Source organism: Stenella coeruleoalba (genome assembly GCF_951394435.1).
Source record: "Stenella coeruleoalba genome assembly, contig: scaffold_89, whole genome shotgun sequence".
NCBI lineage: Eukaryota > Metazoa > Chordata > Mammalia > Artiodactyla > Delphinidae > Stenella > Stenella coeruleoalba.
This window is the reverse complement of record NW_027646015.1, coordinates 128909-152777: the sequence shown is the minus strand read 5'-3', so window position 1 is coordinate 152777 and position 23869 is coordinate 128909. Positions and strand designations below refer to the sequence as shown.

The window sequence follows — 23869 nt, the reverse complement described above, 5'->3', positions numbered from 1 at the left end:
TAATTCCTCTTCCTGGTGGGAAATGAGAGTTAAATTTGCCCGTCCAGACACCTCCAGCTAGCCTCTCATTGGTTCTCGCTATTCCTGTTCATCTTCCGCAGAAATTGCAAACTGGGCCAAACAGGAGGTTAAAGGGACTGACTCTCCAAGTGGGGAGAGTGTTAGTAAAGCGTCTGGAATGTTGCACCCGAGTACCAGGGTACGAAAACTGAGACATATTTGAACACGTCTCCCGATCACATGGTTGATCATACTTGGGTTCCACATGCATGTTTTAGCTGAAGGAAGAATACCTTAAACCTGGGTAGTTGAAACCCGTGGAATGGGTACCATGCAATATGACTTCAAAGGGTCTTCATTTGCTCACCGAACCTCTCCAATCCTATCAGTGCTGCGTTTATGCCCCTGTACACATGCTTGATTCTCTTTCGGAGACATAGCAATCCATAGGTTTTAAGATACTTACTAGTCATGTACATTCTTAGGCGTTTAATATGGGGTGTTGAGTCCATTTCGTTGAGCAAGGAGTAGCTCTTGTCTATTCCATATTTGGCTTAAGGAACTTTATCTGTGCTCATTTCAATCTCTGGTTTTATGCAGCACCCCAACTCACCTTTACCCTTAAGCAAGAATAAGTTGGTTTTCTAAATTTGAGACCCTGTTCTGTTCTGTAATTCAGTTCCTGTGTAGCCAAGTTTACATTCCGTGTAGTACTGATATCTTATGATGTTTCTTTTTCTGTGTGACTTATTTCAGTTAGAATCATCATACCTGAATCCACTCATTGTGCTGCTAAGGGCCTGATGACACAGATTTCATTGCTGAGTGATATTGCTTTGTAAGTAAATACCACAACTTCTTTATCCATTTTTCACTTTCTGCGATGTTGAACTTGTACTGTAAACGAGGTTCTTGTAAACAGAGCCGTTCCAAACTTTGGGGTGGCTGTGTCTTTTTGATTTTAATTTCCCTAAGCTATAGGACCATAAGTGGAAGTGCCCTAGGTTCTGTTGCTTTGTTTTTTAGATGTTTCAGGAAACACCATACACTTCTCCCGAGTGGTTGTTGGCAATTTACATCCCGCCCATCAGCATAACAAGGCTCCCAGTTCTCCATGGCCTGTCCTGCCTTTCTGGATTTTACACTTTTTTCAGATGGCCCTTTTGACCGGGGGGAAGTGAGACTTCATTGTAGTGCAGATTTCCTTTGCAAGCTTGCTTGGTTGGCCAAAAAGGGCGTATGCGTTTTTTCCTGAATATATTCAGGAAAAAACGTATACGCCCTTTTTGGCCAAGTGCATCATTGTGGACGTTCTGCCTCTTTTCCTATGCTTTCAATGCAATTCCAGTCTACCTCCTGAAATCGGTTTCCTGCAATTCTGCCCCGCTTTCAAGTCCTCTTGGCAGCCTTACTTCAGTCTATTTTTGGACGATAGCTGTCATTTATAACTCTGCAGGTTTGTGAATTACAGTGCCCCTGAGCTCCTTTCTTCAACTCGCTTTCTTGTGACCTGGCCGCAACACCGCAGGATGGCTTCAGGCCCTAATCTGGTTCCGGCCCGGCATGCTGAGCCTTTGGTTAATTCCTCTTCCTGGTGGGAAATGAGAGTTAAATTTGCCCGTCCAGACACCTCCAGCTAGCCTCTCATTGGTTCTCGCTATTCCTGTTCATCTTCCGCAGAAATTGCAAACTGGGCCAAACAGGAGGTTAAAGGGACTGACTCTCCAAGTGGGGAGAGTGTTAGTAAAGCGTCTGGAATGTTGCACCCGAGTACCAGGGGAGGAAAACTGAGACATATTTGAACACGTCTCCCGATCACATGGTTGATCATACTCTAGGTTCCACATGCATGTTTTAGCTGAAGGAAGAATACCTTAAACCTGGGTAGTTGAAACCCGTGGAATGGGTACCATGCAATATGACTTCAAAGGGTCTTCATTTGCTCACCGAACCTCTGCAATCCTATCACTGCTGCGTTTATGCCCCTGTACACATGCTTGATTCTCTTTCGGAGACATAGCAATCCATAGGTTTTAAGATACTTACTAGTCATGTACATTCTTAGGCGTTTAATATGGGGTGTTGAGTCCATTTCGTTGAGCAAGGAGTAGCTCTTGTCTATTCCATATTTGGCTTAAGGAACTTTATCTGTGCTCATTTCAATCTCTGGTTTTATGCAGCACCCCAACTCACCTTTACCCTTAAGCAAGAATAAGTTGGTTTTCTAAATTTGAGACCCTGTTCTGTTCTGTAATTCAGTTCCTGTGTAGCCAAGTTTACATTCCGTGTATTACTGATATCTTATGATGTTTCTTTTTCTGTGTGACTTATTTCAGTTAGAATCATCATACCTGAATCCACTCATTGTGCTGCTAAGGGCCTGATGACACAGATTTCATTGCTGAGTGATATTGCTTTGTAAGTAAATACCACAACTTCTTTATCCATTTTTCACTTTCTGCGATGTTGAACTTGTACTGTAAACGAGGTTCTTGTAAACAGAGCCGTTCCAAACTTTGGGGTGGCTGTGTCTTTTTGATTTTAATTTCCCTAAGCTATAGGACCATAAGTGGAAGTGCCCTAGGTTCTGTTGCTTTGTTTTTTAGATGTTTCAGGAAACACCATACACTTCTCCCGAGTGGTTGTTGGCAATTTACATCCCGCCCATCAGCATAACAAGGCTCCCAGTTCTCCATAGCCTGTCCTGCCTTTCTGGATTTTACACTTTTTTCAGATGGCCCTTTTGACCGGGGGGAAGTGAGACTTCATTGTAGTGCAGATTTCCTTTGCAAGCTTGCTTGGTTGGCCAAAAAGGGCGTATGCGTTTTTTCCTGAATATATTCAGGAAAAAACGCATACGCCCTTTTTGGCCAAGTGCATCATTGTGGACGTTCTGCCTCTCTTCCTATGCTTTCAATGCAATTCCAGTCTACCTCCTGAAATCGGTTTCCTGCAATTCTGCCCCGCTTTCAAGTCCTCTTGGCAGCCTTACTTCAGTCTATTTTTGGACGATAGCTGTCATTTATAACTCTGCAGGTTTGTGAATTACAGTGCCCCTGAGCTCCTTTCTTCAACTCGCTTTCTTGTGACCTGGCCGCAACACCGCAGGATGGCTTCAGGCCCTAATCTGGTTCCGGCCCGGCATGCTGAGCCTTTGGTTAATTCCTCTTCCTGGTGGGAAATGAGAGTTAAATTTGCCCGTCCAGACACCTCCAGCTAGCTTCTCATTGGTTCTCGCTATTCCTGTTCATCTTCCGCAGAAATTGCAAACTGGGCCAAACAGGAGGTTAAAGGGACTGACTCTCCAAGTGGGGAGAGTGTTAGTAAAGCGTCTGGAATGTTGCACCCGAGTACCAGGGGAGGAAAACTGAGACATATTTGAACACGTCTCCCGATCACATGGTTGATCATACTTGGGTTCCACATGCATGTTTTAGCTGAAGGAAGAATACCTTAAACCTGGGTAGTTGAAACCCGTGGAATGGGTACCATGCAATATGACTTCAAAGGGTCTTCATTTGCACACCGAACCTCTCCAATCCTATCAGTGCTGCGTTTATGCCCCTGTACACATGCTTGATTCTCTTTCGGAGACATAGCAATCCATAGGTTTTAAGATACTTACTAGTCATGTACATTCTTAGGCGTTTAATATGGGGTGTTGAGTCCATTTCGTTGAGCAAGGAGTAGCTCTTGTCTATTCCATATTTGGCTTAAGGAACTTTATCTGTGCTCATTTCAATCTCTGGTTTTATGCAGCACCCCAACTCACCTTTACCCTTAAGCAAGAATAAGTTGGTTTTCTAAATTTGAGACCCTGTTCTGTTCTGTAATTCAGTTCCTGTGTAGCCAAGTTTACATTCCGTGTATTACTGATATCTTATGATGTTTCTTTTTCTGTGTGACTTATTTCAGTTAGAATCATCATACCTGAATCCACTCATTGTGCTGCTAAGGGCCTGATGACACAGATTTCATTGCTGAGTGATATTGCTTTGTAAGTAAATACCACAACTTCTTTATCCATTTTTCACTTTCTGCGATGTTGAACTTGTACTGTAAACGAGGTTCTTGTAAACAGAGCCGTTCCAAACTTTGGGGTGGCTGTGTCTTTTTGATTTTAATTTCCCTAAGCTATAGGACCATAAGTGGAAGTGCCCTAGGTTCTGTTGCTTTGTTTTTTAGATGTTTCAGGAAACACCATACACTTCTCCCGAGTGGTTGTTGGCAATTTACATCCCGCCCATCAGCATAACAAGGCTCCCAGTTCTCCATGGCCTGTCCTGCCTTTCTGGATTTTACACTTTTTTCAGATGGCCCTTTTGACCGGGGGGAAGTGAGACTTCATTGTAGTGCAGATTTCCTTTGCAAGCTTGCTTGGTTGGCCAAAAAGGGCGTATGCGTTTTTTCCTGAATATATTCAGGAAACAACGCATACGCCCTTTTTGGCCAAGTGCATCATTGTGGACGTTCTGCCTCTTTTCCTATGCTTTCAATGCAATTCCAGTCTACCTCCTGAAATCGGTTTCCTGCAATTCTGCCCCGCTTTCAAGTCCTCTTGGCAGCCTTACTTCAGTCTATTTTTGGACGATAGCTGTCATTTATAACTCTGCAGGTTTGTGAATTACAGTGCCCCTGAGCTCCTTTCTTCAACTCGCTTTCTTGTGACCTGGCCGCAACACCGCAGGATGGCTTCAGGCCCTAATCTGGTTCCGGCCCGGCATGCTGAGCCTTTGGTTAATTCCTCTTCCTGGTGGGAAATGAGAGTTAAATTTGCCCGTCCAGACACCTCCAGCTAGCCTCTCATTGGTTCTCGCTATTCCTGTTCATCTTCCGCAGAAATTGCAAACTGGGCCAAACAGGAGGTTAAAGGGACTGACTCTCCAAGTGGGGAGAGTGTTAGTAAAGCGTCTGGAATGTTGCACCCGAGTACCAGGGGAGGAAAACTGAGACATATTTGAACACGTCTCCCGATCACATGGTTGATCATACTCTAGGTTCCACATGCATGTTTTAGCTGAAGGAAGAATACCTTAAACCTGGGTAGTTGAAACCCGTGGAATGGGTACCATGCAATATGACTTCAAAGGGTCTTCATTTGCTCACCGAACCTCTGCAATCCTATCACTGCTGCGTTTATGCCCCTGTACACATGCTTGATTCTCTTTCGGAGACATAGCAATCCATAGGTTTTAAGATACTTACTAGTCATGTACATTCTTAGGCGTTTAATATGCGGTGTTGAGTCCATTTCGTTGAGCAAGGAGTAGCTCTTGTCTATTCCATATTTGGCTTAAGGAACTTTATCTGTGCTCATTTCAATCTCTGGTTTTATGCAGCACCCCAACTCACCTTTACCCTTAAGCAAGCATAAGTTGGTTTTCGAAATTTGAGACCCTGTTCTGTTTTGGAATGCAGTTCCTGTGTAGCCAAGTTTACATTCCGTGTATTAGTGATATCTTATGATGTTTCTTTTTCTGTGTGACTTATTTCAGTTAGAATCATCGTACCTGAATCCACTCATTATGCTGCTACGGGCCTGATGACATAGATTTCATTGCTGAGTGATACTGCATTGTACGTAAGTACCACAAGTTCTTTATCCATTTTTCACTTTCTGTGATATTGAACTTGTACGGTAAACGAGGTTCTTGTAAACGGAGGCGTCCCAAACTTTGGGGTGGCTGTGTCTTTTTGATTTTAATTTCCCTAAGCTATAGGACCATAAGTGGAAGTACCCTAGGCTCTGTTGCTTTGTTTTTTAGATGTTTCAGGAAACACCATACACTTCTCCCGAGTGGTTGTTGGCAATTTACATCCCGCCCATCAGCATAACAAGGCTCCCAGTTCTCCATGGCCTGTCCTGCCTTTCTGGATTTTACACTTTTTTCAGATGGCCCTTTTGACCGGGGGGAAGTGAGACTTCATTGTAGTGCAGATTTCCTTTGCAAGCTTGCTTGGTTGGCCAAAAAGGGCGTATGCGTTTTTTCCTGAATATATTCAGGAAAAAACGCATACGCCCTTTTTGGCCAAGTGCATCATTGTGGACGTTCTGCCTCTTTTCCTATGCTTTCAATGCAATTCCAGTCTACCTCCTGAAATCGGTTTCCTGCAATTCTGCCCCGCTTTCAAGTCCTCTTGGCAGCCTTACTTCAGTCTATTTTTGGACGATAGCTGTCATTTATAACTCTGCAGGTTTGTGAATTACAGTGCCCCTGAGCTCCTTTCTTCAACTCGCTTTCTTGTGACCTGGCCGCAACACCGCAGGATGGCTTCAGGCCCTAATCTGGTTCCGGCCCGGCATGCTGAGCCTTTGGTTAATTCCTCTTCCTGGTGGGAAATGAGAGTTAAATTTGCCCGTCCAGACACCTCCAGCTAGCCTCTCATTGGTTCTCGCTATTCCTGTTCATCTTCCGCAGAAATTGCAAACTGGGCCAAACAGGAGGTTAAAGGGACTGACTCTCCAAGTGGGGAGAGTGTTAGTAAAGCGTCTGGAATGTTGCACCCGAGTACCAGGGGAGGAAAACTGAGACATATTTGAACACGTCTCCCGTTCACATGGTTGATCATACTTGGGTTCCACATGCATGTTTTAGCTGAAGGAAGAATACCTTAAACCTGGAGAGTTGAGACCCGTGGAATGGGTACCATGCAATATGACTTCAAAGGGTCTTCATTTGCTCACCGAACCTCTCCAATCCTATCACTGCTGCGTTTATGCCCCTGTACACATGCTTGATTCTCTTTCGGAGACATAGCAATCCATAGGTTTTACGATACTTACTAGTCAGGTACATACTTAGGCGTTTAATATGCGGTGTTGAGTCCATTTCGTTGAGCAAGGAGTAGCTCTTGTCTATTCCATATTTGACTTAAGGAACTTTATCTGTGCTCATTTCAATCTCTGGTTTTATGCAGCACCCCAACTCACCTTTACCCTTAAGCAAGCATAAGTTGGTTTTCTAAATTTGAGACCCTGTTCTGTTCTGTAATTCAGTTCCTGTGTAGCCAAGTTTACATTCCGTGTATTACTGATATCTTATGATGTTTCTTTTTCTGTGTGACTTATTTCAGTTAGAATCATCATACCTGAATCCACTCATTGTGATGCTAAGGGCCTGATGACATAGATTTCATTGCTGAGTGATACTGCATTGTACGTAAGTACCACAAGTTCTTTATCCATTTTTCACTTTCTGTGATATTGAACTTGTACGGTAAACGAGGTTCTTGTAAACGGAGGCGTCCCAAACTTTGGGGTGGCTGTGTCTTTTTGATTTTAATTTCCCTAAGCTATAGGACCATAAGTGGAAGTACCCTAGGCTCTGTTGCTTTGTTTTTTAGATGTTTCAGGAAACACCATACACTTCTCCCGAGTGGTTGTTGGCAATTTACATCCCGCCCTTCAGCATAACAAGGCTCCCAGTTCTCCATGGCCTGTCCTGCCTTTCTGGATTTTACACTTTTTTCAGATGGCCCTTTTGACCGGGGGGAAGTGAGACTTCATTGTAGTGCAGATTTCCTTTGCAAGCTTGCTTGGTTGGCCAAAAAGGGCGTATGCGTTTTTTCCTGAATATATTCAGGAAAAAACGCATACGCCCTTTTTGGCCAAGTGCATCATTGTGGACGTTCTGCCTCTTTTCCTATGCTTTCAATGCAATTCCAGTCTACCTCCTGAAATCGGTTTCCTGCAATTCTGCCCCGCTTTCAAGTCCTCTTGGCAGCCTTACTTCAGTATATTTTTGGACGATAGCTGTCATTTATAACTCTGCAGGTTTGTGAATTACAGTGCCCCTGAGCTCCTTTCTTCAACTCGCTTTCTTTTGAGCTGGCCGCAACACAGCAGGATGGCTTCAGGCCCTAATATGGTTCCGGTACGGCACGCTGAGCCTTTGGTTATTTCCTCTTCCTGTTGGGAAATGAGAGTTAAATTTGCCCGTCCAGACACCTCCAGCTAACCTCTCATTGGTTCTCGCTATTCCTGTTCATCTTCCGCAGAAATTGCAAACTGGGCCAAACAGGAGGTTAAAGGCGCTGACTCTCCAAGTGGGGAGAGTGTTAGTAAAGCGTCTGGAATGTTGCACCCGAGTACCAGGGGAGGAAAACTGAGACATATTTGAACACGTCTCCCGTTCACATGGTTGATCATACTTGGGTTCCACATGCATGTTTTAGCTGAAGGAAGAATACCTTAAACCTGGAGAGTTGAGACCCGTGTAATGGGTACCATGCAATATGACTTCAAAGGGTCTTCATTTGCTCACCGAACCTCTCCAATCCTATCACTGCTGCGTTTATGCCCCTGTACACATGCTTGATTCTCTTTCGGAGACATAGCAATCCATAGGTTTTAAGATACTTACTAGTCAGGTACATTCTTAGGCGTTTAATATGCGGTGTTGAGTCCATTTCGTTGAGCAAGGAGTAGCTCTTGTCTATTCCATATTTGACTTAAGGAACTTTATCTGTGCTCATTTCAATCTCTGGTTTTATGCAGCACCCCAACTCACCTTTACCCTTAAGCAAGCATAAGTTGGTTTTCTAAATTTGAGACCCTGTTCTGTTCTGTAATTCAGTTCCTGTGTAGCCAAGTTTACATTCCGTGTATTACTGATATCTTATGATGTTTCTTTTTCTGTGTGACTTATTTCAGTTAGAATCATCATACCTGAATCCACTCATTGTGCTGCTAAGGGCCTGATGACACAGATTTCATTGCTGAGTGATATTGCTTTGTAAGTAAATACCACAACTTCTTTATCCATTTTTCACTTTCTGCGATGTTGAACTTGTACTGTAAACGAGGTTCTTGTAAACAGAGCCGTTCCAAACTTTGGGGTGGCTGTGTCTTTTTGATTTTAATTTCCCTAAGCTATAGGACCATAAGTGGAAGTGCCCTAGGTTCTGTTGCTTTGTTTTTTAGATGTTTCAGGAAACACCATACACTTCTCCCGAGTGGTTGTTGGCAATTTACATCCCGCCCATCAGCATAACAAGGCTCCCAGTTCTCCATGGCCTGTCCTGCCTTTCTGGATTTTACACTTTTTTCAGATGGCCCTTTTGACCGGGGGGAAGTGAGACTTCATTGTAGTGCAGATTTCCTTTGCAAGCTTGCTTGGTTGGCCAAAAAGGGCGTATGCGTTTTTTCCTGAATATATTCAGGAAAAAACGCATACGCCCTTTTTGGCCAAGTGCATCATTGTGGACGTTCTGCCTCTTTTCCTATGCTTTCAATGCAATTCCAGTCTACCTCCTGAAATCGGTTTCCTGCAATTCTGCCCCGCTTTCAAGTCCTCTTGGCAGCCTTACTTCAGTCTATTTTTGGACGATAGCTGTCATTTATAACTCTGCAGGTTTGTGAATTACAGTGCCCCTGAGCTCCTTTCTTCAACTCGCTTTCTTTTGAGCTGGCCGCAACACCGCAGGATGGCTTCAGGCCCTAATCTGGTTCCAGTACGGCACGCTGAGCCTTTGGTTATTTCCTCTTCCTGTTGGGAAATGAGAGTTAAATTTGCCCGTCCAGACACCTCCAGCTAGCCTCTCATTGGTTCTCGCTATTCCTGTTCATCTTCCGCAGAAATTGCAAACTGGGCCAAACAGGAGGTTAAAGGGACTGACTCTCCAAGTGGGGAGAGTGTTAGTAAAGCGTCTGGAATGTTGCACCCGAGTACCAGAGGAGGAAAACTGAAACATATTTGAACACGTCTCCCGATCACATGGTTGATCATACTCTGGGTTCCACATGCATATTTTAGCTGAAGGAAGAATACCTAAAACCTGGGTAGTTGAAACCCGTGGAATGGGTACCATGCAATATGACTTCAAAGGGTCTTCATTTGCTCACCGAACCTCTCCAATCCTATCACTGCTGCGTTTATGCCCCTGTACACATGCTTGATTCTCTTTCGGAGACATAGCAATCCATAGGTTTTAAGATACTTACTAGTCAGGTACATTCTTAGGCGTTTAATATGCGGTGTTGAGTCCATTTCGTTGAGCAAGGAGTAGCTCTTGCCTATTCCATATTTGGCTTAAGGAACTTTATCTGTGCTCATTTCAATCTCTGGTTTTATGCAGCACCCCAACTCACCTTTCCCCTTAAGCAAGTATAAGTTGGTTTTCTAAATTTGAGACCCTGTTCTGTTTTGGAATGCAGTTCCTGTGTAGCCAAGTTTACATTCCGTGTATTAGTGATATCTTATGATGTTTCTTTTTCTGTGTGACTTACTTCAGTTAGAATCATCATACCTGAATCCACTCATTGTGCTGCTAAGGGCCTGATGACACAGATTTCATTGCTGAGTGATATTGCTTTGTAACTAAATACCACAAATTCTTTATCCATTTTTCACTTTCTGTGATATTGAACTTGTACGGTAAATGAGGTTCTTGTAAACGGAGGCGTCCCAAATTTTGGGGTGCTGTGTCTTTTTGATTTTAATTTCCCTAAGCTATAGGACCATAAGTGGAAGTGCCCTAGGCTCTGTTGCTTTGTTTTTTAGATGTTTCAGGAAACACCATACACTTCTCCCAAGTGGTTGTTGGCAATTTACATCCCGCCCATCAGCATAACAAGGCTCCCAGTTCTCCATGGCCTGTCCTGCCTTTCTGGATTTTACCCTTTTTTCAGATGGCCCTTTTGACCGGGGGGAAGTGAGACTTCATTGTAGTGCAGATTTCCTTTGCAAGCTTGCTTGGTTGGCCAAAAAGGGCGTATGCGTTGTTTCCTGAATATATTCAGGAAAAAACGCATACGCCCTTTTTGGCCAAGTGCATCATTGTGGACGTTCTGCCTCTTTTCCTATGCTTTCAATGCAATTCCAGTCTACCTCCTGAAATCGGTTTCCTGCAATTCTGCCCCGCTTTCAAGTCCTCTTGGCAGCCTTACTTCAGTCTATTTTTGGACGATAGCTGTCATTTATAACTCTGCAGGTTTGTGAATTACAGTGCCCCTGAGCTCCTTTCTTCAACTTGCTTTCTTGTGACCTGGCCGCAACACCGCAGGATGGCTTCAGGACCTAATTTGGTTCCGGCACGGCACGCTGAGCCTTTGGTTATTTCCTCTTCCTGGTGGGAAATGAGAGTTAAATTTGCCCGTCCAGACACCTCCAGCTAGTCTCTCATTGGTTCTCGCTATTCCTGTTCATCTTCCGCAGAAATTGCAAACTGGGCCAAACAGGAGGTTAAAGGCGCTGACTCTCCAAGTGGGGAGAGTGTTAGTAAAGCATCTGGAATGTTGCACCCGAGTACCAGGGGAGGAAAACTGAGACATATTTGAACACGTCTCCCGTTCACATGGTTGATCATACTTGGGTTCCACATGCATGTTTTAGCTGAAGGAAGAATACCTTAAACCTGGAGAGTTAAGACCCGTGTAATGGGCACCATGCAATATGACTTCAAAGGGTCTTCATTTGCTCACCGAACCTCTCCAATCCTATCACTGCTGCGTTTATGCCCCTATACACATGCTTGATTCTCTTTCGGAGACATAGCAATCCATAGGTTTTAAGATACTTACTAGTCAGGTACATTCTTAGGCGTTTAATATGCGATTCTGCGTCCATTTCGTTGAGCAAGGAGTAGCTCTTGTCTATTCCATATTTGACTTAAGGAACTTTATCTGTGCTCATTTCAATCTCTGGTTTTATGCAGCACCCCACCTCACCTTTACCCTTAAGCAAGCATAAGTTGGTTTTCTAAATTTGAGACCCTGTTCTGTTCTGTAATTCAGTTCCTGTGTAGCCAAGTTTACATTCCGTGTATTACTGATATCTTATGATGTTTCTTTTTCTGTGTGACTTACTTCAGTTAGAATCATCATACCTGAATCCACTCATTCTGCTACTAAGGGCCTGATGACACAGATTTCATTGCTGAGTGATATTGCTTTGTAAGTAAATACCACAACTTCTTTATCCATTTTTCACTTTCTGCGATGTTGAACTTGTACTGTAAACGAGGTTCTTGTAAACAGAGGCGTCCCAAACTTTGGGGTGGCTGTGTTTTTGATTTTAATTTCCCTAAGCTATAGGACCATAAGTGGCAGTGCCCTAGGCTCTGTTGCTTTCTTTTTTAGATGTTTCAGGAAACACCATACACTTCTCCTGAGTGTCTGTTGGCAATTTACATCCCGCCCATCAGCATAACAAGGCTCCCAGTTCTCCATGGCCTGTCCTGCCTTTCTGGATTTTACACTTTTTTCAGATGGCCCTTTTGACCGGGGGGAAGTGAGACTTCATTGTAGTGCAGATTTCCTTTGCAAGCTTGCTTGGTTGGCCAAAAAGGGCGTATGCGTTTTTTCCTGAATATATTCAGGAAAAAACGCATACGCCCTTTTTGGCCAAGTGCATCATTGTGGACGTTCTGCCTCTTTTCCTATGCTTTCAATGCAATTCCAGTCTACCTCCTGAAATCGGTTTCCTGCAATTCTGCCCCGCTTTCAAGTTCTCTTGGCAGCCTTACTTCAGTCTATTTTTGGACGATAGCTGTCATTTATAACTCTGCAGGTTTGTGAATTACAGTGCCCCTGAGCTCCTTTCTTCAACTCGCTTTCTTGTGACCTGGCCGCAACACCGCAGGATGGCTTCAGGCCCTAATCTGGTTCCGGCCCGGCACACTGAGCCTTTGGTTATTTCCTCTTCCTGGTGGGAAATGAGAGTTAAATTTGCCCGTCCAGACACCTCCAGCTAGCCTCTCATTGGTTCTCGCTATTCCTGTTCATCTTCCGCAGAAATTGCAAACTGGGCCAAACAGGAGGTTAAAGGCGCTGACTCTCCAAGTGGGGAGAGTGTTAGTAAAGCGTCTGGAATGTTGCACCCGAGTACCAGGGGAGGAAAACTGAGACATATTTGAACACATCTCCCGATCACATGGTTGATCATACTCTAGGTTCCACATGCATGTTTTAGCTGAAGGAAGAATACCTTAAACCTGGGTAGTTGAAACCCGTGGAATGGGTACCATGCAATATGACTTCAAAGGGTCTTCATTTGCTCACCGAACCTCTCCAATCCTATCACTGCTGCGTTTATGCCCCTGTACACATGCTTGATTCTCTTTCGGAGACATAGCAATCCATAGGTTTTAAGATACTTACTAGTCAGGTACATTCTTAGGCGTTTAATATGGGGTGTTGAGTCCATTTCGTTGAGCAAGGAGTAGCTCTTGTCTATTCCATATTTGGCTTAAGGAACTTTATCTGTGCTCATTTCAATCTCTGGTTTTATGCAGCACCCCAACTCACCTTTACCCTTAAGCAAGAATAAGTTGGTTTTCTAAATTTGAGACCCTGTTCTGTTCTGTAATTCAGTTCCTGTGTAGCCAAGTTTACATTCCGTGTATTACTGATATCTTATGATGTTTCTTTTTCTGTGTGACTTATTTCAGTTAGAATCATCATACCTGAATCCACTCATTGTGCTGCTAAGGGCCTGATGACACAGATTTCATTGCTGAGTGATATTGCTTTGTAAGTAAATACCACAACTTCTTTATCCATTTTTCACTTTCTGCGATGTTGAACTTGTACTGTAAACGAGGTTCTTGTAAACAGAGCCGTTCCAAACTTTGGGGTGGCTGTGTCTTTTTGATTTTAATTTCCCTAAGCTATAGGACCATAAGTGGAAGTGCCCTAGGTTCTGTTGCTTTGTTTTTTAGATGTTTCAGGAAACACCATACACTTCTCCCAAGTGGTTGTTGGCAATTTACATCCCGCCCATCAGCATAACAAGGCTCCCAGTTCTCCATGGCCTGTCCTGCCTTTCTGGATTTTACACTTTTTTCAGATGGCCCTTTTGACCGGGGGGAAGTGAGACTTCATTGTAGTGCAGATTTCCTTTGCAAGCTTGCTTGGTTGGCCAAAAAGGGCGTATGCGTTTTTTCCTGAATATATTCAGGAAAAAACGCATACGCCCTTTTTGGCCAAGTGCATCATTGTGGACGTTCTGCCTCTTTTCCTATGCTTTCAATGCAATTCCAGTCTACCTCCTGAAATCGGTTTCCTGCAATTCTGCCCCGCTTTCAAGTCCTCTTGGCAGCCTTACTTCAGTCTATTTTTGGACGATAGCTGTCATTTATAACTCTGCAGGTTTGTGAATTACAGTGCCCCTGAGCTCCTTTCTTCAACTTGCTTTCTTGTGACCTGGCCGCAACACCGCAGGATGGCTTCAGGCCCTAATCTGGTTCCGGTACGGCACGCTGAGCCTTTGGTTATTTCCTCTTCCTGGTGGGAAATGAGAGTTAAATTTGCCCGTCCAGACACCTCCAGCTAGCCTCTCATTGGTTCTCGCTATTCCTGTTCATCTTCCGCAGAAATTGCAAACTGGGCCAAACAGGAGGTTAAAGGGACTGACTCTCCAAGTGGGGAGAGTGTTAGTAAAGCGTCTGGAATGTTGCACCCGAGTACCAGGGGAGGAAAACTGAGACATATTTGAACACGTCTCCCGTTCACATGGTTGATCATACTTGGGTTCCACATGCATGTTTTAGCTGAAGGAAGAATACCTTAAACCTGGAGAGTTGAGACCCGTGGAATGGGTACCATGCAATATGACTTCAAAGGGTCTTCATTTGCTCACCGAACCTCTCCAATCCTATCACTGCTGCGTTTATGCCCCTGTACACATGCTTGATTCTCTTTTGGAGACATAGCAATCCATAGGTTTTACGATACTTACTAGTCAGGTACATTCTTAGGCGTTTAATATGCGGTGTTGAGTCCATTTCGTTGAGCAAGGAGTAGCTCTTGTCTATTCCATATTTGACTTAAGGAACTTTATCTGTGCTCATTTCAATCTTTGGTTTTATGCAGCACCCCAACTCACCTTTACCCTTAACAAGAATAAGTTGGTTTTCTAAATTTGAGACCTTGTTCTGTTCTGTAATTCAGTTCCTGTGTAGCCAAGTTTACATTCCGTGTAGTACTGATATCTTATGATGTTTCTTTTTCTGTGTGACTTATTTCAGTTAGAATCATCATACCTGAATCCACTCATTGTGCTGCTAAGGGCCTGATGACACAGATTTCATTGCTGAGTGATATTGCTTTTTAAGTAAATACCACAACTTCTTTATCCATTTTTCACTTTCTGCGATGTTGAACTTGTACTGTAAACGAGGTTCTTGTAAACAGAGCCGTTCCAAACTTTGGGGTGGCTGTGTCTTTTTGATTTTAATTTCCCTAAGCTATAGGACCATAAGTGGAAGTGCCCTAGGTTCTGTTGCTTTGTTTTTTAGATGTTTCAGGAAACACCATACACTTCTCCCGAGTGGTTGTTGGCAATTTACATCCCGCCCATCAGCATAACAAGGCTCCCAGTTCTCCATGGCCTGTCCTGCCTTTCTGGATTTTACACTTTTTTCAGATGGCCCTTTTGACCGGGGGGAAGTGAGACTTCATTGTAGTGCAGATTTCCTTTGCAAGCTTGCTTGGTTGGCTAAAAAGGGCGTATGCGTTTTTTCCTGAATATATTCAGGAAAAAACGCATACGCCCTTTTTGGCCAAGTGCATCATTGTGGACGTTCTGCCTCTTTTCCTATGCTTTCAATGCAATTCCAGTCAACTCCTGAAATCGGTTTCCTGCAATTCTGCCCCGCTTTCAAGTCCTCTTGGCAGCCTTACTTCAGTCTATTTTTGGACGATAGCTGTCATTTATAACTCTGCAGGTTTGTGAATTACAGTGCCCCTGAGCTCCTTTCTTCAACTCGCTTTCTTTTGAGCTGGGCGCAACACCACTGGATGGCTTCAAGCCCTAATCTGGTTCCGGTACGGCACGCTGAGCCTTTGGTTATTTCCTCTTCCTGGTGGGAAATGAGAGTTAAATTTGCCCGTCCAGACACCTCCAGCTAGCCTCTCATTGGTTCTCGCTATTCCTGTTCATCTTCCGCAGAAATTGCAAACTGGGCCAAACAGGAGGTTAAAGGCGCTGACTCTCCAAGTGGGGAGAGTGTTAGTAAAGCGTCTGGAATGTTGCACCCGAGTACCAGGGGAGGAAAACTGAGACATATTTGAACACGTCTCCCGTTCACATGGTTGATCATACTTGGGTTCCACATGCATGTTTTAGCTGAAGGAAGAATACCTTAAACCTGGGTAGTTGAAACCCGTGGAATGGGTACCATGCAATGTGACTTCAAAGGGTCTTCATTTGCTCACCGAACCTCTCCAATCCTGTCACTGCTGCGTTTATGCCCCTGTACACATGCTTGATTCTCTTTCGGAGACATAGCAATCCATAGGTTTTAAGATACTTACAAGTCAGGTACATTCTTAGGCGTTTAATATGCGGTGTTGAGTCCATTTCGTTGAGCAAGGAGTAGCTCTTGTCTATTCCATATTTGGCTTAAGGAACTTTATCTGTGCTCATTTCAATCTCTGGTTTTATGCAGCACCCCAACTCACCTTTACCCTTAAGCAAGCATAAGTTGTTTTTCTAAATTTGAGACCCTGTTCTGTTCTGTAATTCAGTTCCTGTGTAGCCAAGTTTCCATTCCGTGTATTACTGATATCTTATGATGTTTCTTTTTCTGTGTGACTTATTTCAGTTAGAATCATCATACCTGAATCCACTCATTGTGCTGCTAAGGGCCTGATGACATAGATTTCATTGCTGAGTGATATTGCTTTGTAAGTGAATACCACAACTTCTTTATCCATTTTTCACTTTCTGCGATGTTGAACTTGTACTGTAAACGAGGTTCTTGTAAACAGAGGCGTCCCAAAGTTTGGGGTGGCTGTGTCTTTTTGATTTTAATTTCCCTAAGCTATAGGACCATAAGTGGAAGTGCCCTAGGCTCTGTTGCTTTGTTTTTTAGATGTTTCAGGAAACACCATACACTTCTCCCCAGTGTCTGTTGGCAATTTACATCCCGCCCATCAGCATAACAAGGCTCCCAGTTCTCCATGGCCTTTCCTGCCTTTCTGGATTTTACACTTTTTTCAGATGGCCCTTTTGACCGGGGGGAAGTGAGACTTCATTGTAGTGCAGATTTCCTTTGCAAACTTGCTTGGTTGGCCAAAAAGGGCGTATGCGTTTTTTCCTGAATATATTCAGGAAAAAACGCATACGCCCTTTTTGGCCAAGTGCATCATTGTGGACGTTCTGCCTCTTTTCCTATGCTTTCAATGCAATTCCAGTCTACCTCCTGAAATCGGTTTCCTGCAATTCTGCCCGGCTTTCAAGTCCTCTTGGCAGCCTTACTTCAGTCTATTTTTGGACGATAGCTGTCATTTATAACTCTGCAGGTTTGTGAATTACAGTGCCCCTGAGCTCCTTTCTTCAACTCGCTTTCTTGTGACCTGGCCGCAACACCGCAGGATGGCTTCAGGCCCTAATCTGGTTCCGGCACGGCACGCTGAGCCTTTGGTTATTTCCTCTTCCTGGGGGGAAATGAGAGTTAAATTTGCCCGTCCAGACACCTCCAGCTAGTCTCTCATTGGTTCTCGCTATTCCTGTTCATCTTCCGCAGAAATTGCAAACTGGGCCAAACAGGAGGTTAAAGGGACTGACTCTCCAAGTGGCGAGAGTGTTAGTAAAGCGTCTGGAATGTTGCACCCGAGTACCAGGGGAGGAAAACTGAGACATATTTGAACACGTCTCCCGATCACATGGTTGATCATACTCTGGGTTCCACATGCATGTTTTAGCTGAAGGAAGAATACCTTAAACCTGGAGAGTTGAGACCCGTGGAATGGGTACCATGCAATATGACTTCAAAGGGTCTTCATTTGCTCACCGAACCTCTCCAATCCTATCACTGCTGCATTTATTCCCCTGTACACACGCTTGATTCTCTTTTGGAGACATAGCAATCCATAGGTTTTAAGATACTTACTAGTCAGGTACATTCTTAGGCGTTTAATATGGGGTTTTGAGTCCATTTCCTTGAGCAAGGAGTAGCTCTTGTCTATTCCATATTTGGCTTAAGGAACTTTATCTGTGCTCATTTCAATCTCTGGTTTTATGCAGCACCCCAACTCACCTTTCCCCTTAAGCAAGCATAAGTTGGTTTTCTAAATTTGAGACCCTGTTCTGTTTTGTAATTCAGTTCCTGTGTAGCCAAGTTTCCATTCCGTGTATTACTGATATCTTATGATGTTTCTTTTTCTGTGTGACTTATTTCAGTTAGAATCATCATACCTGAATCCACTCATTGTGCTGCTAAGGGCCTGATGACACAGATTTCATTGCTGAGTGATATTGCTTTGTAAGTAAATACCACAACTTCTTTATCCATTTTTCACTTTCTGCGATGTTGAACTTGTACTGTAAACGAGGTTCTTGTAAAAAGAGCCGTTCCAAACTTTGGGGTGGCTGTGTCTTTTTGATTTCAATTTCCCTAAGCTATAGGACCATAAGTGGAAGTGCCCTAGGTTCTGTTGCTTTGTTTTTTAGATGTTTCAGGAAACACCATACACTTCTCCCGAGTGGTTGTTGGCAATTTACATCCCGCCCATCAGCATAACAAGGCTCCCAGTTCTCCATGGCCTGTCCTGCCTTTCTGGATTTTACACTTTTTTCAGATGGCCCTTTTGACCGGGGGGAAGTGAGACTTCATTGTAGTGCAGATTTCCTTTGCAAGCTTGCTTGGTTGGCCAAAAAGGGCGTATGCGTTTTTTCCTGAATATATTCAGGAAAAAACGCATACGCACTTTTTGGCCAAGTGCATCATTGTGGACGTTCTGCCTCTTTTCCTATGCTTTCAATGCAATTCCAGTCTACCTCCTGAAATCGATTTCCTGCAATTCTGCCCCGCTTTCAAGTCCTCTTGGCAGCCTTACTTCCGTCTATTTTTGGACGATAGCTGTCATTTATAACTCTGCAGGTTTGTGAATTACAGTGCCCCTGAGCTCCTTTCTTCAACTCGGTTTCTTTTGAGCTGGCTGCAACACCGCAGGATGGCTTCAGGCCCTAATCTGGTTCCGGTACGGCACGCTGAGCCTTTGGTTATTTCCTCTTCCTGTTGGGAAATGAGAGTTAAATTTGCCCGTCCAGACACCTCCAGCTAGCCTCTCATTGGTTCTCGCTATTCCTGTTCATCTTCCGCAGAAATTGCAAACTGTGCCAAACAGGAGGTTAAAGGCGCTGACTCTCCAAGTGGGGAGAGTGTTAGTAAAGCGTCTGGAATGTTGCACCCGAGTACCAGGGTACAAAAACTGAGACATATTTGAACACGTCTCCCGATCACATGGTTGATCATACTCTAGGTTCCACATGCATGTTTTAGCTGAAGGAAGAATACCTTAAACCTGGAGAGTTAAGACCCGTGTAATGGATACCATGCAATATGACTTCAAAGGGTCTTCATTTGCTCACCGAACCTCTCCAATCCTATCACTGCTGCGTTTATGCCCCTGTACACATGCTTGATTCTCTTTCGGAGACATAGCAATCCATAGGTTTTAAGATACTTACTAGTCAGGTACATTCTTAGGCGTTTAATATGCGGTGTTGAGTCCATTTCGTTGAGCAAGGAGTAGCTCTTGTCTATTCCATATTTGACTTAAGGAACTTTATCTGTGCTCATTTCAATCTCTGGTTTTATGCAGCACCCCAACTCACCTTTACCCTTAAGCAAGCATAAGTTGGTTTTCTAAATTTGAGACCCTGTTCTGTTCTGTAATTCAGTTCCTGTGTAGCCAAGTTTACATTCCGTGTATTACTGATATCTTATGATGTTTCTTTTTCTGTGTGACTTACTTCAGTTAGAATCATCATACCTGAATCCACTCATTGTGCTGCTAAGGGCCTGATGACATAGATTTCATTGCTGAGTGATACTGCATTGTACGTAAGTACCACAAGTTCTTTATCCATTTTTCACTTTCTGTGATATTGAACTTGTACGGTAAACGAGGTTCTTGTAAACAGAGGCGTCCCAAACTTTGGGGTGGCTGTGTCTTTTTGATTTTAATTTCCTTAAGCTATAGGACCATAAGTGGAAGTGCCCTAGGCTCTGTTGCTTTGTTTTTTAGATGTTTCAGGAAACACCATACACTTCTCCGGAGTGTCTGTTGGCAATTTACATCCCGCCTATCAGCATAACAAGGCTCCCAGTTCTCCATGGCCTGTCCTGCCTTTCTGGATTTTACACATTTTTCAGATGGCCCTTTTGACCGGGGGGAAGTGAGACTTCATTGTAGTGCAGATTTCCTTTGCAGGCTTGCTTGGTTGGCCAAAAAGGGCATATGCGTTTTTTCCTGAATATATTCAGGAAAAAACGCATACGCCCTTTTTGGCCAAGTGCATCATTGTGGACGTTCTGCCTCTTTTCCTATGCTTTCAATGCAATTCCAGTCTACCTCCTGAAATCGGTTTCCTGCAATTCTGCCCCGCTTTCAAGTCCTCTTGGCAGCCTTACTTCAGTCTATTTTTGGACGATAGCTGTCATTTATAACTCTGCAGGTTTGTGAATTACAGTGCCCCTGAGCTCCTTTCTTCAACTTGCTTTCTTGTGACCTGGCCGCAACACCGCAGGATGGCTTCAGGCCCTAATCTGGTTCCGGCACGGCACGCTGAGCCTTTGGTTATTTCCTCTTCCTGGTGGGAAATGAGAGTTAAATTTGCCCGTCCAGACACCTCCAGCTAGTCTCTCATTGGTTCTCGCTATTCCTGTTCATCTTCCGCAGAAATTGCAAACTGGGCCAAACAGGAGGTTAAAGGCGCTGACTCTCCAAGTGGGGAGAGTGTTAGTAAAGCGTCTGGAATGTTGCACCCGAGTACCAGGGGAGGAAAACTGAGACATATTTGAACACGTCTCCCGTTCACATGGTTGATCATACTTGGGTTCCACATGCATGTTTTAGCTGAAGGAAGAATACCTTAAACCTGGAGAGTTAAGACCCGTGTAATGGGTACCATGCAATATGACTTCAAAGGGTCTTCATTTGCTCACCGAACCTCTCCAATCCTATCACTGCTGCGTTTATGCCCCTGTACACATGCTTGATTCTCTTTCGGAGACATAGCAATCCATAGGTTTTAAGATACTTACTAGTCAGGTACATTCTTAGGCGTTTAATATGGGGTGTTGAGTCCATTTCGTTGAGCAAGGAGTAGCTCTTGTCTATTCCATATTTGACTTAAGGAACTTTATCTGTGCTCATTTCAATCTCTGGTTTTATGCAGCACCCCAACTCACCTTTACCCTTAAGCAAGCATAAGTTGGTTTTCTAAATTTGAGACCCTGTTCTGTTCTGTAATTCAGTTCCTGTGTAGCCAAGTTTACATTCCGTGTATTACTGATATCTTATGATGTTTCTTTTTCTGTGTGACTTATTTCAGTTAGAATCATCATACCTGAATCCACTCATTGTGCTGCTAAGGGCCTGATGACACAGATTTCATTGCTGAGTGATATTGCTTTGTAAGTAAATACCACAACTTCTTTATCCATTTTTCACTTTCTGCGATGTTGAACTTGTACTGTAAACGAGGTTCTTGTAAACAGAGCCGTTCCAAACTTTGGGGTGGCTGTGTCTTTTTGATTTTAATTTCCCTAAGCTATAGGACCATAAGTGGAAGTGCCCTAGGTTCTGTTGCTTTGTTTTTTAGATGTTTCAGGAAACACCATACACTTCTCCCGAGTGGTTGTTGGCAATTTACATCCCGCCCATCAGCATAACAAGGCTCCCAGTTCTCCATGGCCTGTCCTGCCTTTCTGGATTTTACACTTTTTTCAGATGGCCCTTTTGACCGGGGGGAAGTGAGACTTCATTGTAGTGCAGATTTCCTTTGCAAGCTTGCTTGGTTGGCCAAAAAGGGCGTATGCGTTTTTTCCTGAATATATTCAGGAAAAAACGCATACGCCCTCTTTGGCCAAGTGCATCATTGTGGACGTTCTGCCTCTTTTCCTATGCTTTCAATGCAATTCCAGTCTACCTCCTGAAATCGGTTTCCTGCAATTCTGCCCCGCTTTGAAGTCCTCTTGGCAGCCTTACTTCAGTCTATTTTTGGACGATAGCTGTCATTTATAACTCTGCAGGTTTGTGAATTACAGTGCCCCTGAGCTCCTTTCTTCAACTCGCTTTCTTGTGACCTGGCCGCAACACCGCAGGATGGCTTCAGGCCCTAATCTGGTTCCGGTACGGCACGCTGAGCCTTTGGTTATTTCCTCTTCCTGGTGGGAAATGAGAGTTAAATTTGCCCGTCCAGACACCTCCAGCTAGTCTCTCATTGGTTCTCACTATTCCTGTTCATCTTCCGCAGAAATTGCAAACTGGGCCAAACAGGAGGTTAAAGGGACTGACTCTCCAAGTGGGGAGAGTGTTAGTAAAGCGTCTGGAATGTTGCACCCGAGTACCAGGGGAGGAAAACTGAGACATATTTGAACACGTCTCCCGATCACATGGTTGATCATACTCTAGGTTCCACATGCATGTTTTAGCTGAAGGAAGAATACCTTAATCCTGGAGAGTTAAGACCCGTGCAATGGATACCATGCAATATGACTTCAAAGGGTCTTCATTTGCTCACCGAACCTCTCCAATCCTATCACTGCTGCGTTTATGCCCCTGTACACATGCTTGATTCTCTTTCGGAGACATAGCAATCCATAGGTTTTAAGATACTTACTAGTCAGGTACATTCTTAGGCGTTTAATATGCGGTGTTGAGTCCATTTCGTTGAGCAAGGAGTAGCTCTTGTCTATTCCATATTTGACTTAAGGAACTTTATCTGTGCTCATTTCAATCTCTGGTTTTATGCAGCACCCCAACTCACCTTTACCCTTAAGCAAGCATAAGTTGGTTTTCTAAATTTGAGACCCTGTTCTGTTCTGTAATTCAGTTCCTGTGTAGCCAAGTTTACATTCCGTGTATTACTGATATCTTATGATGTTTCTTTTTCTGTGTGACTTACTTCAGTTAGAATCATCATACCTGAATCCACTCATTGTGCTGCTAAGGGCCTGATGACATAGATTTCATTGCTGAGTGATACTGCATTGTACGTAAGTACCACAAGTTCTTTATCCATTTTTCACTTTCTGTGATATTGAACTTGTACGGTAAACGAGGTTCTTGTAAACAGAGGCGTCCCAAACTTTGGGGTGGCTGTGTCTTTTTGATTTTAATTTCCTTAAGCTATAGGACCATAAGTGGAAGTGCCCTAGGCTCTGTTGCTTTGTTTTTTAGATGTTTCAGGAAACACCATACACTTCTCCGGAGTGTCTGTTGGCAATTTACATCCCGCCTATCAGCATAACAAGGCTCCCAGTTCTCCATGGCCTGTCCTGCCTTTCTGGATTTTACACTTTTTTCAGATGGCCCTTTTGACCGGGGGGAAGTGAGACTTCATTGTAGTGCAGATTTCCTTTGCAGGCTTGCTTGGTTGGCCAAAAAGGGCATATGCGTTTTTTCCTGAATATATTCAGGAAAAAACGCATACGCCCTTTTTGGCCAAGTGCATCATTGTGGACGTTCTGCCTCTTTTCCTATGCTTTCAATGCAATTCCAGTCTACCTCCTGAAATCGGTTTCCTGCAATTCTGCCCCGCTTTCAAGTCCTCTTGGCAGCCTTACTTCAGTCTATTTTTGGACGATAGCTGTCATTTATAACTCTGCAGGTTTGTGAATTACAGTGCCCCTGAGCTCCTTTCTTCAACTTGCTTTCTTGTGACCTGGCCGCAACACCGCAGGATGGCTTCAGGCCCTAATCTGGTTCCGGCACGGCACGCTGAGCCTTTGGTTATTTCCTCTTCCTGGTGGGAAATGAGAGTTAAATTTGCCCGTCCAGACACCTCCAGCTAGTCTCTCATTGGTTCTCGCTATTCCTGTTCATCTTCCGCAGAAATTGCAAACTGGGCCAAACAGGAGGTTAAAGGCGCTGACTCTCCAAGTGGGGAGAGTGTTAGTAAAGCGTCTGGAATGT

The 23869-nt window shown here is 43.9% G+C and overlaps 1 long non-coding RNA gene across 2 annotated transcripts in view; it reads left to right on the top strand.

Annotated features, from left to right (window-relative positions):
- Positions 1-23869, top strand: part of LOC307181393 — a 439679-nt gene that overhangs the window by 364618 nt on the left and 51192 nt on the right. For both annotated transcript variants that reach the window (XR_013826650.1, XR_013826651.1), the window contains exon 3: positions 14972-15053. This is a non-coding gene — a long non-coding RNA (uncharacterized lncRNA). The remainder of the gene's footprint in view (positions 1-14971; positions 15054-23869) is intronic.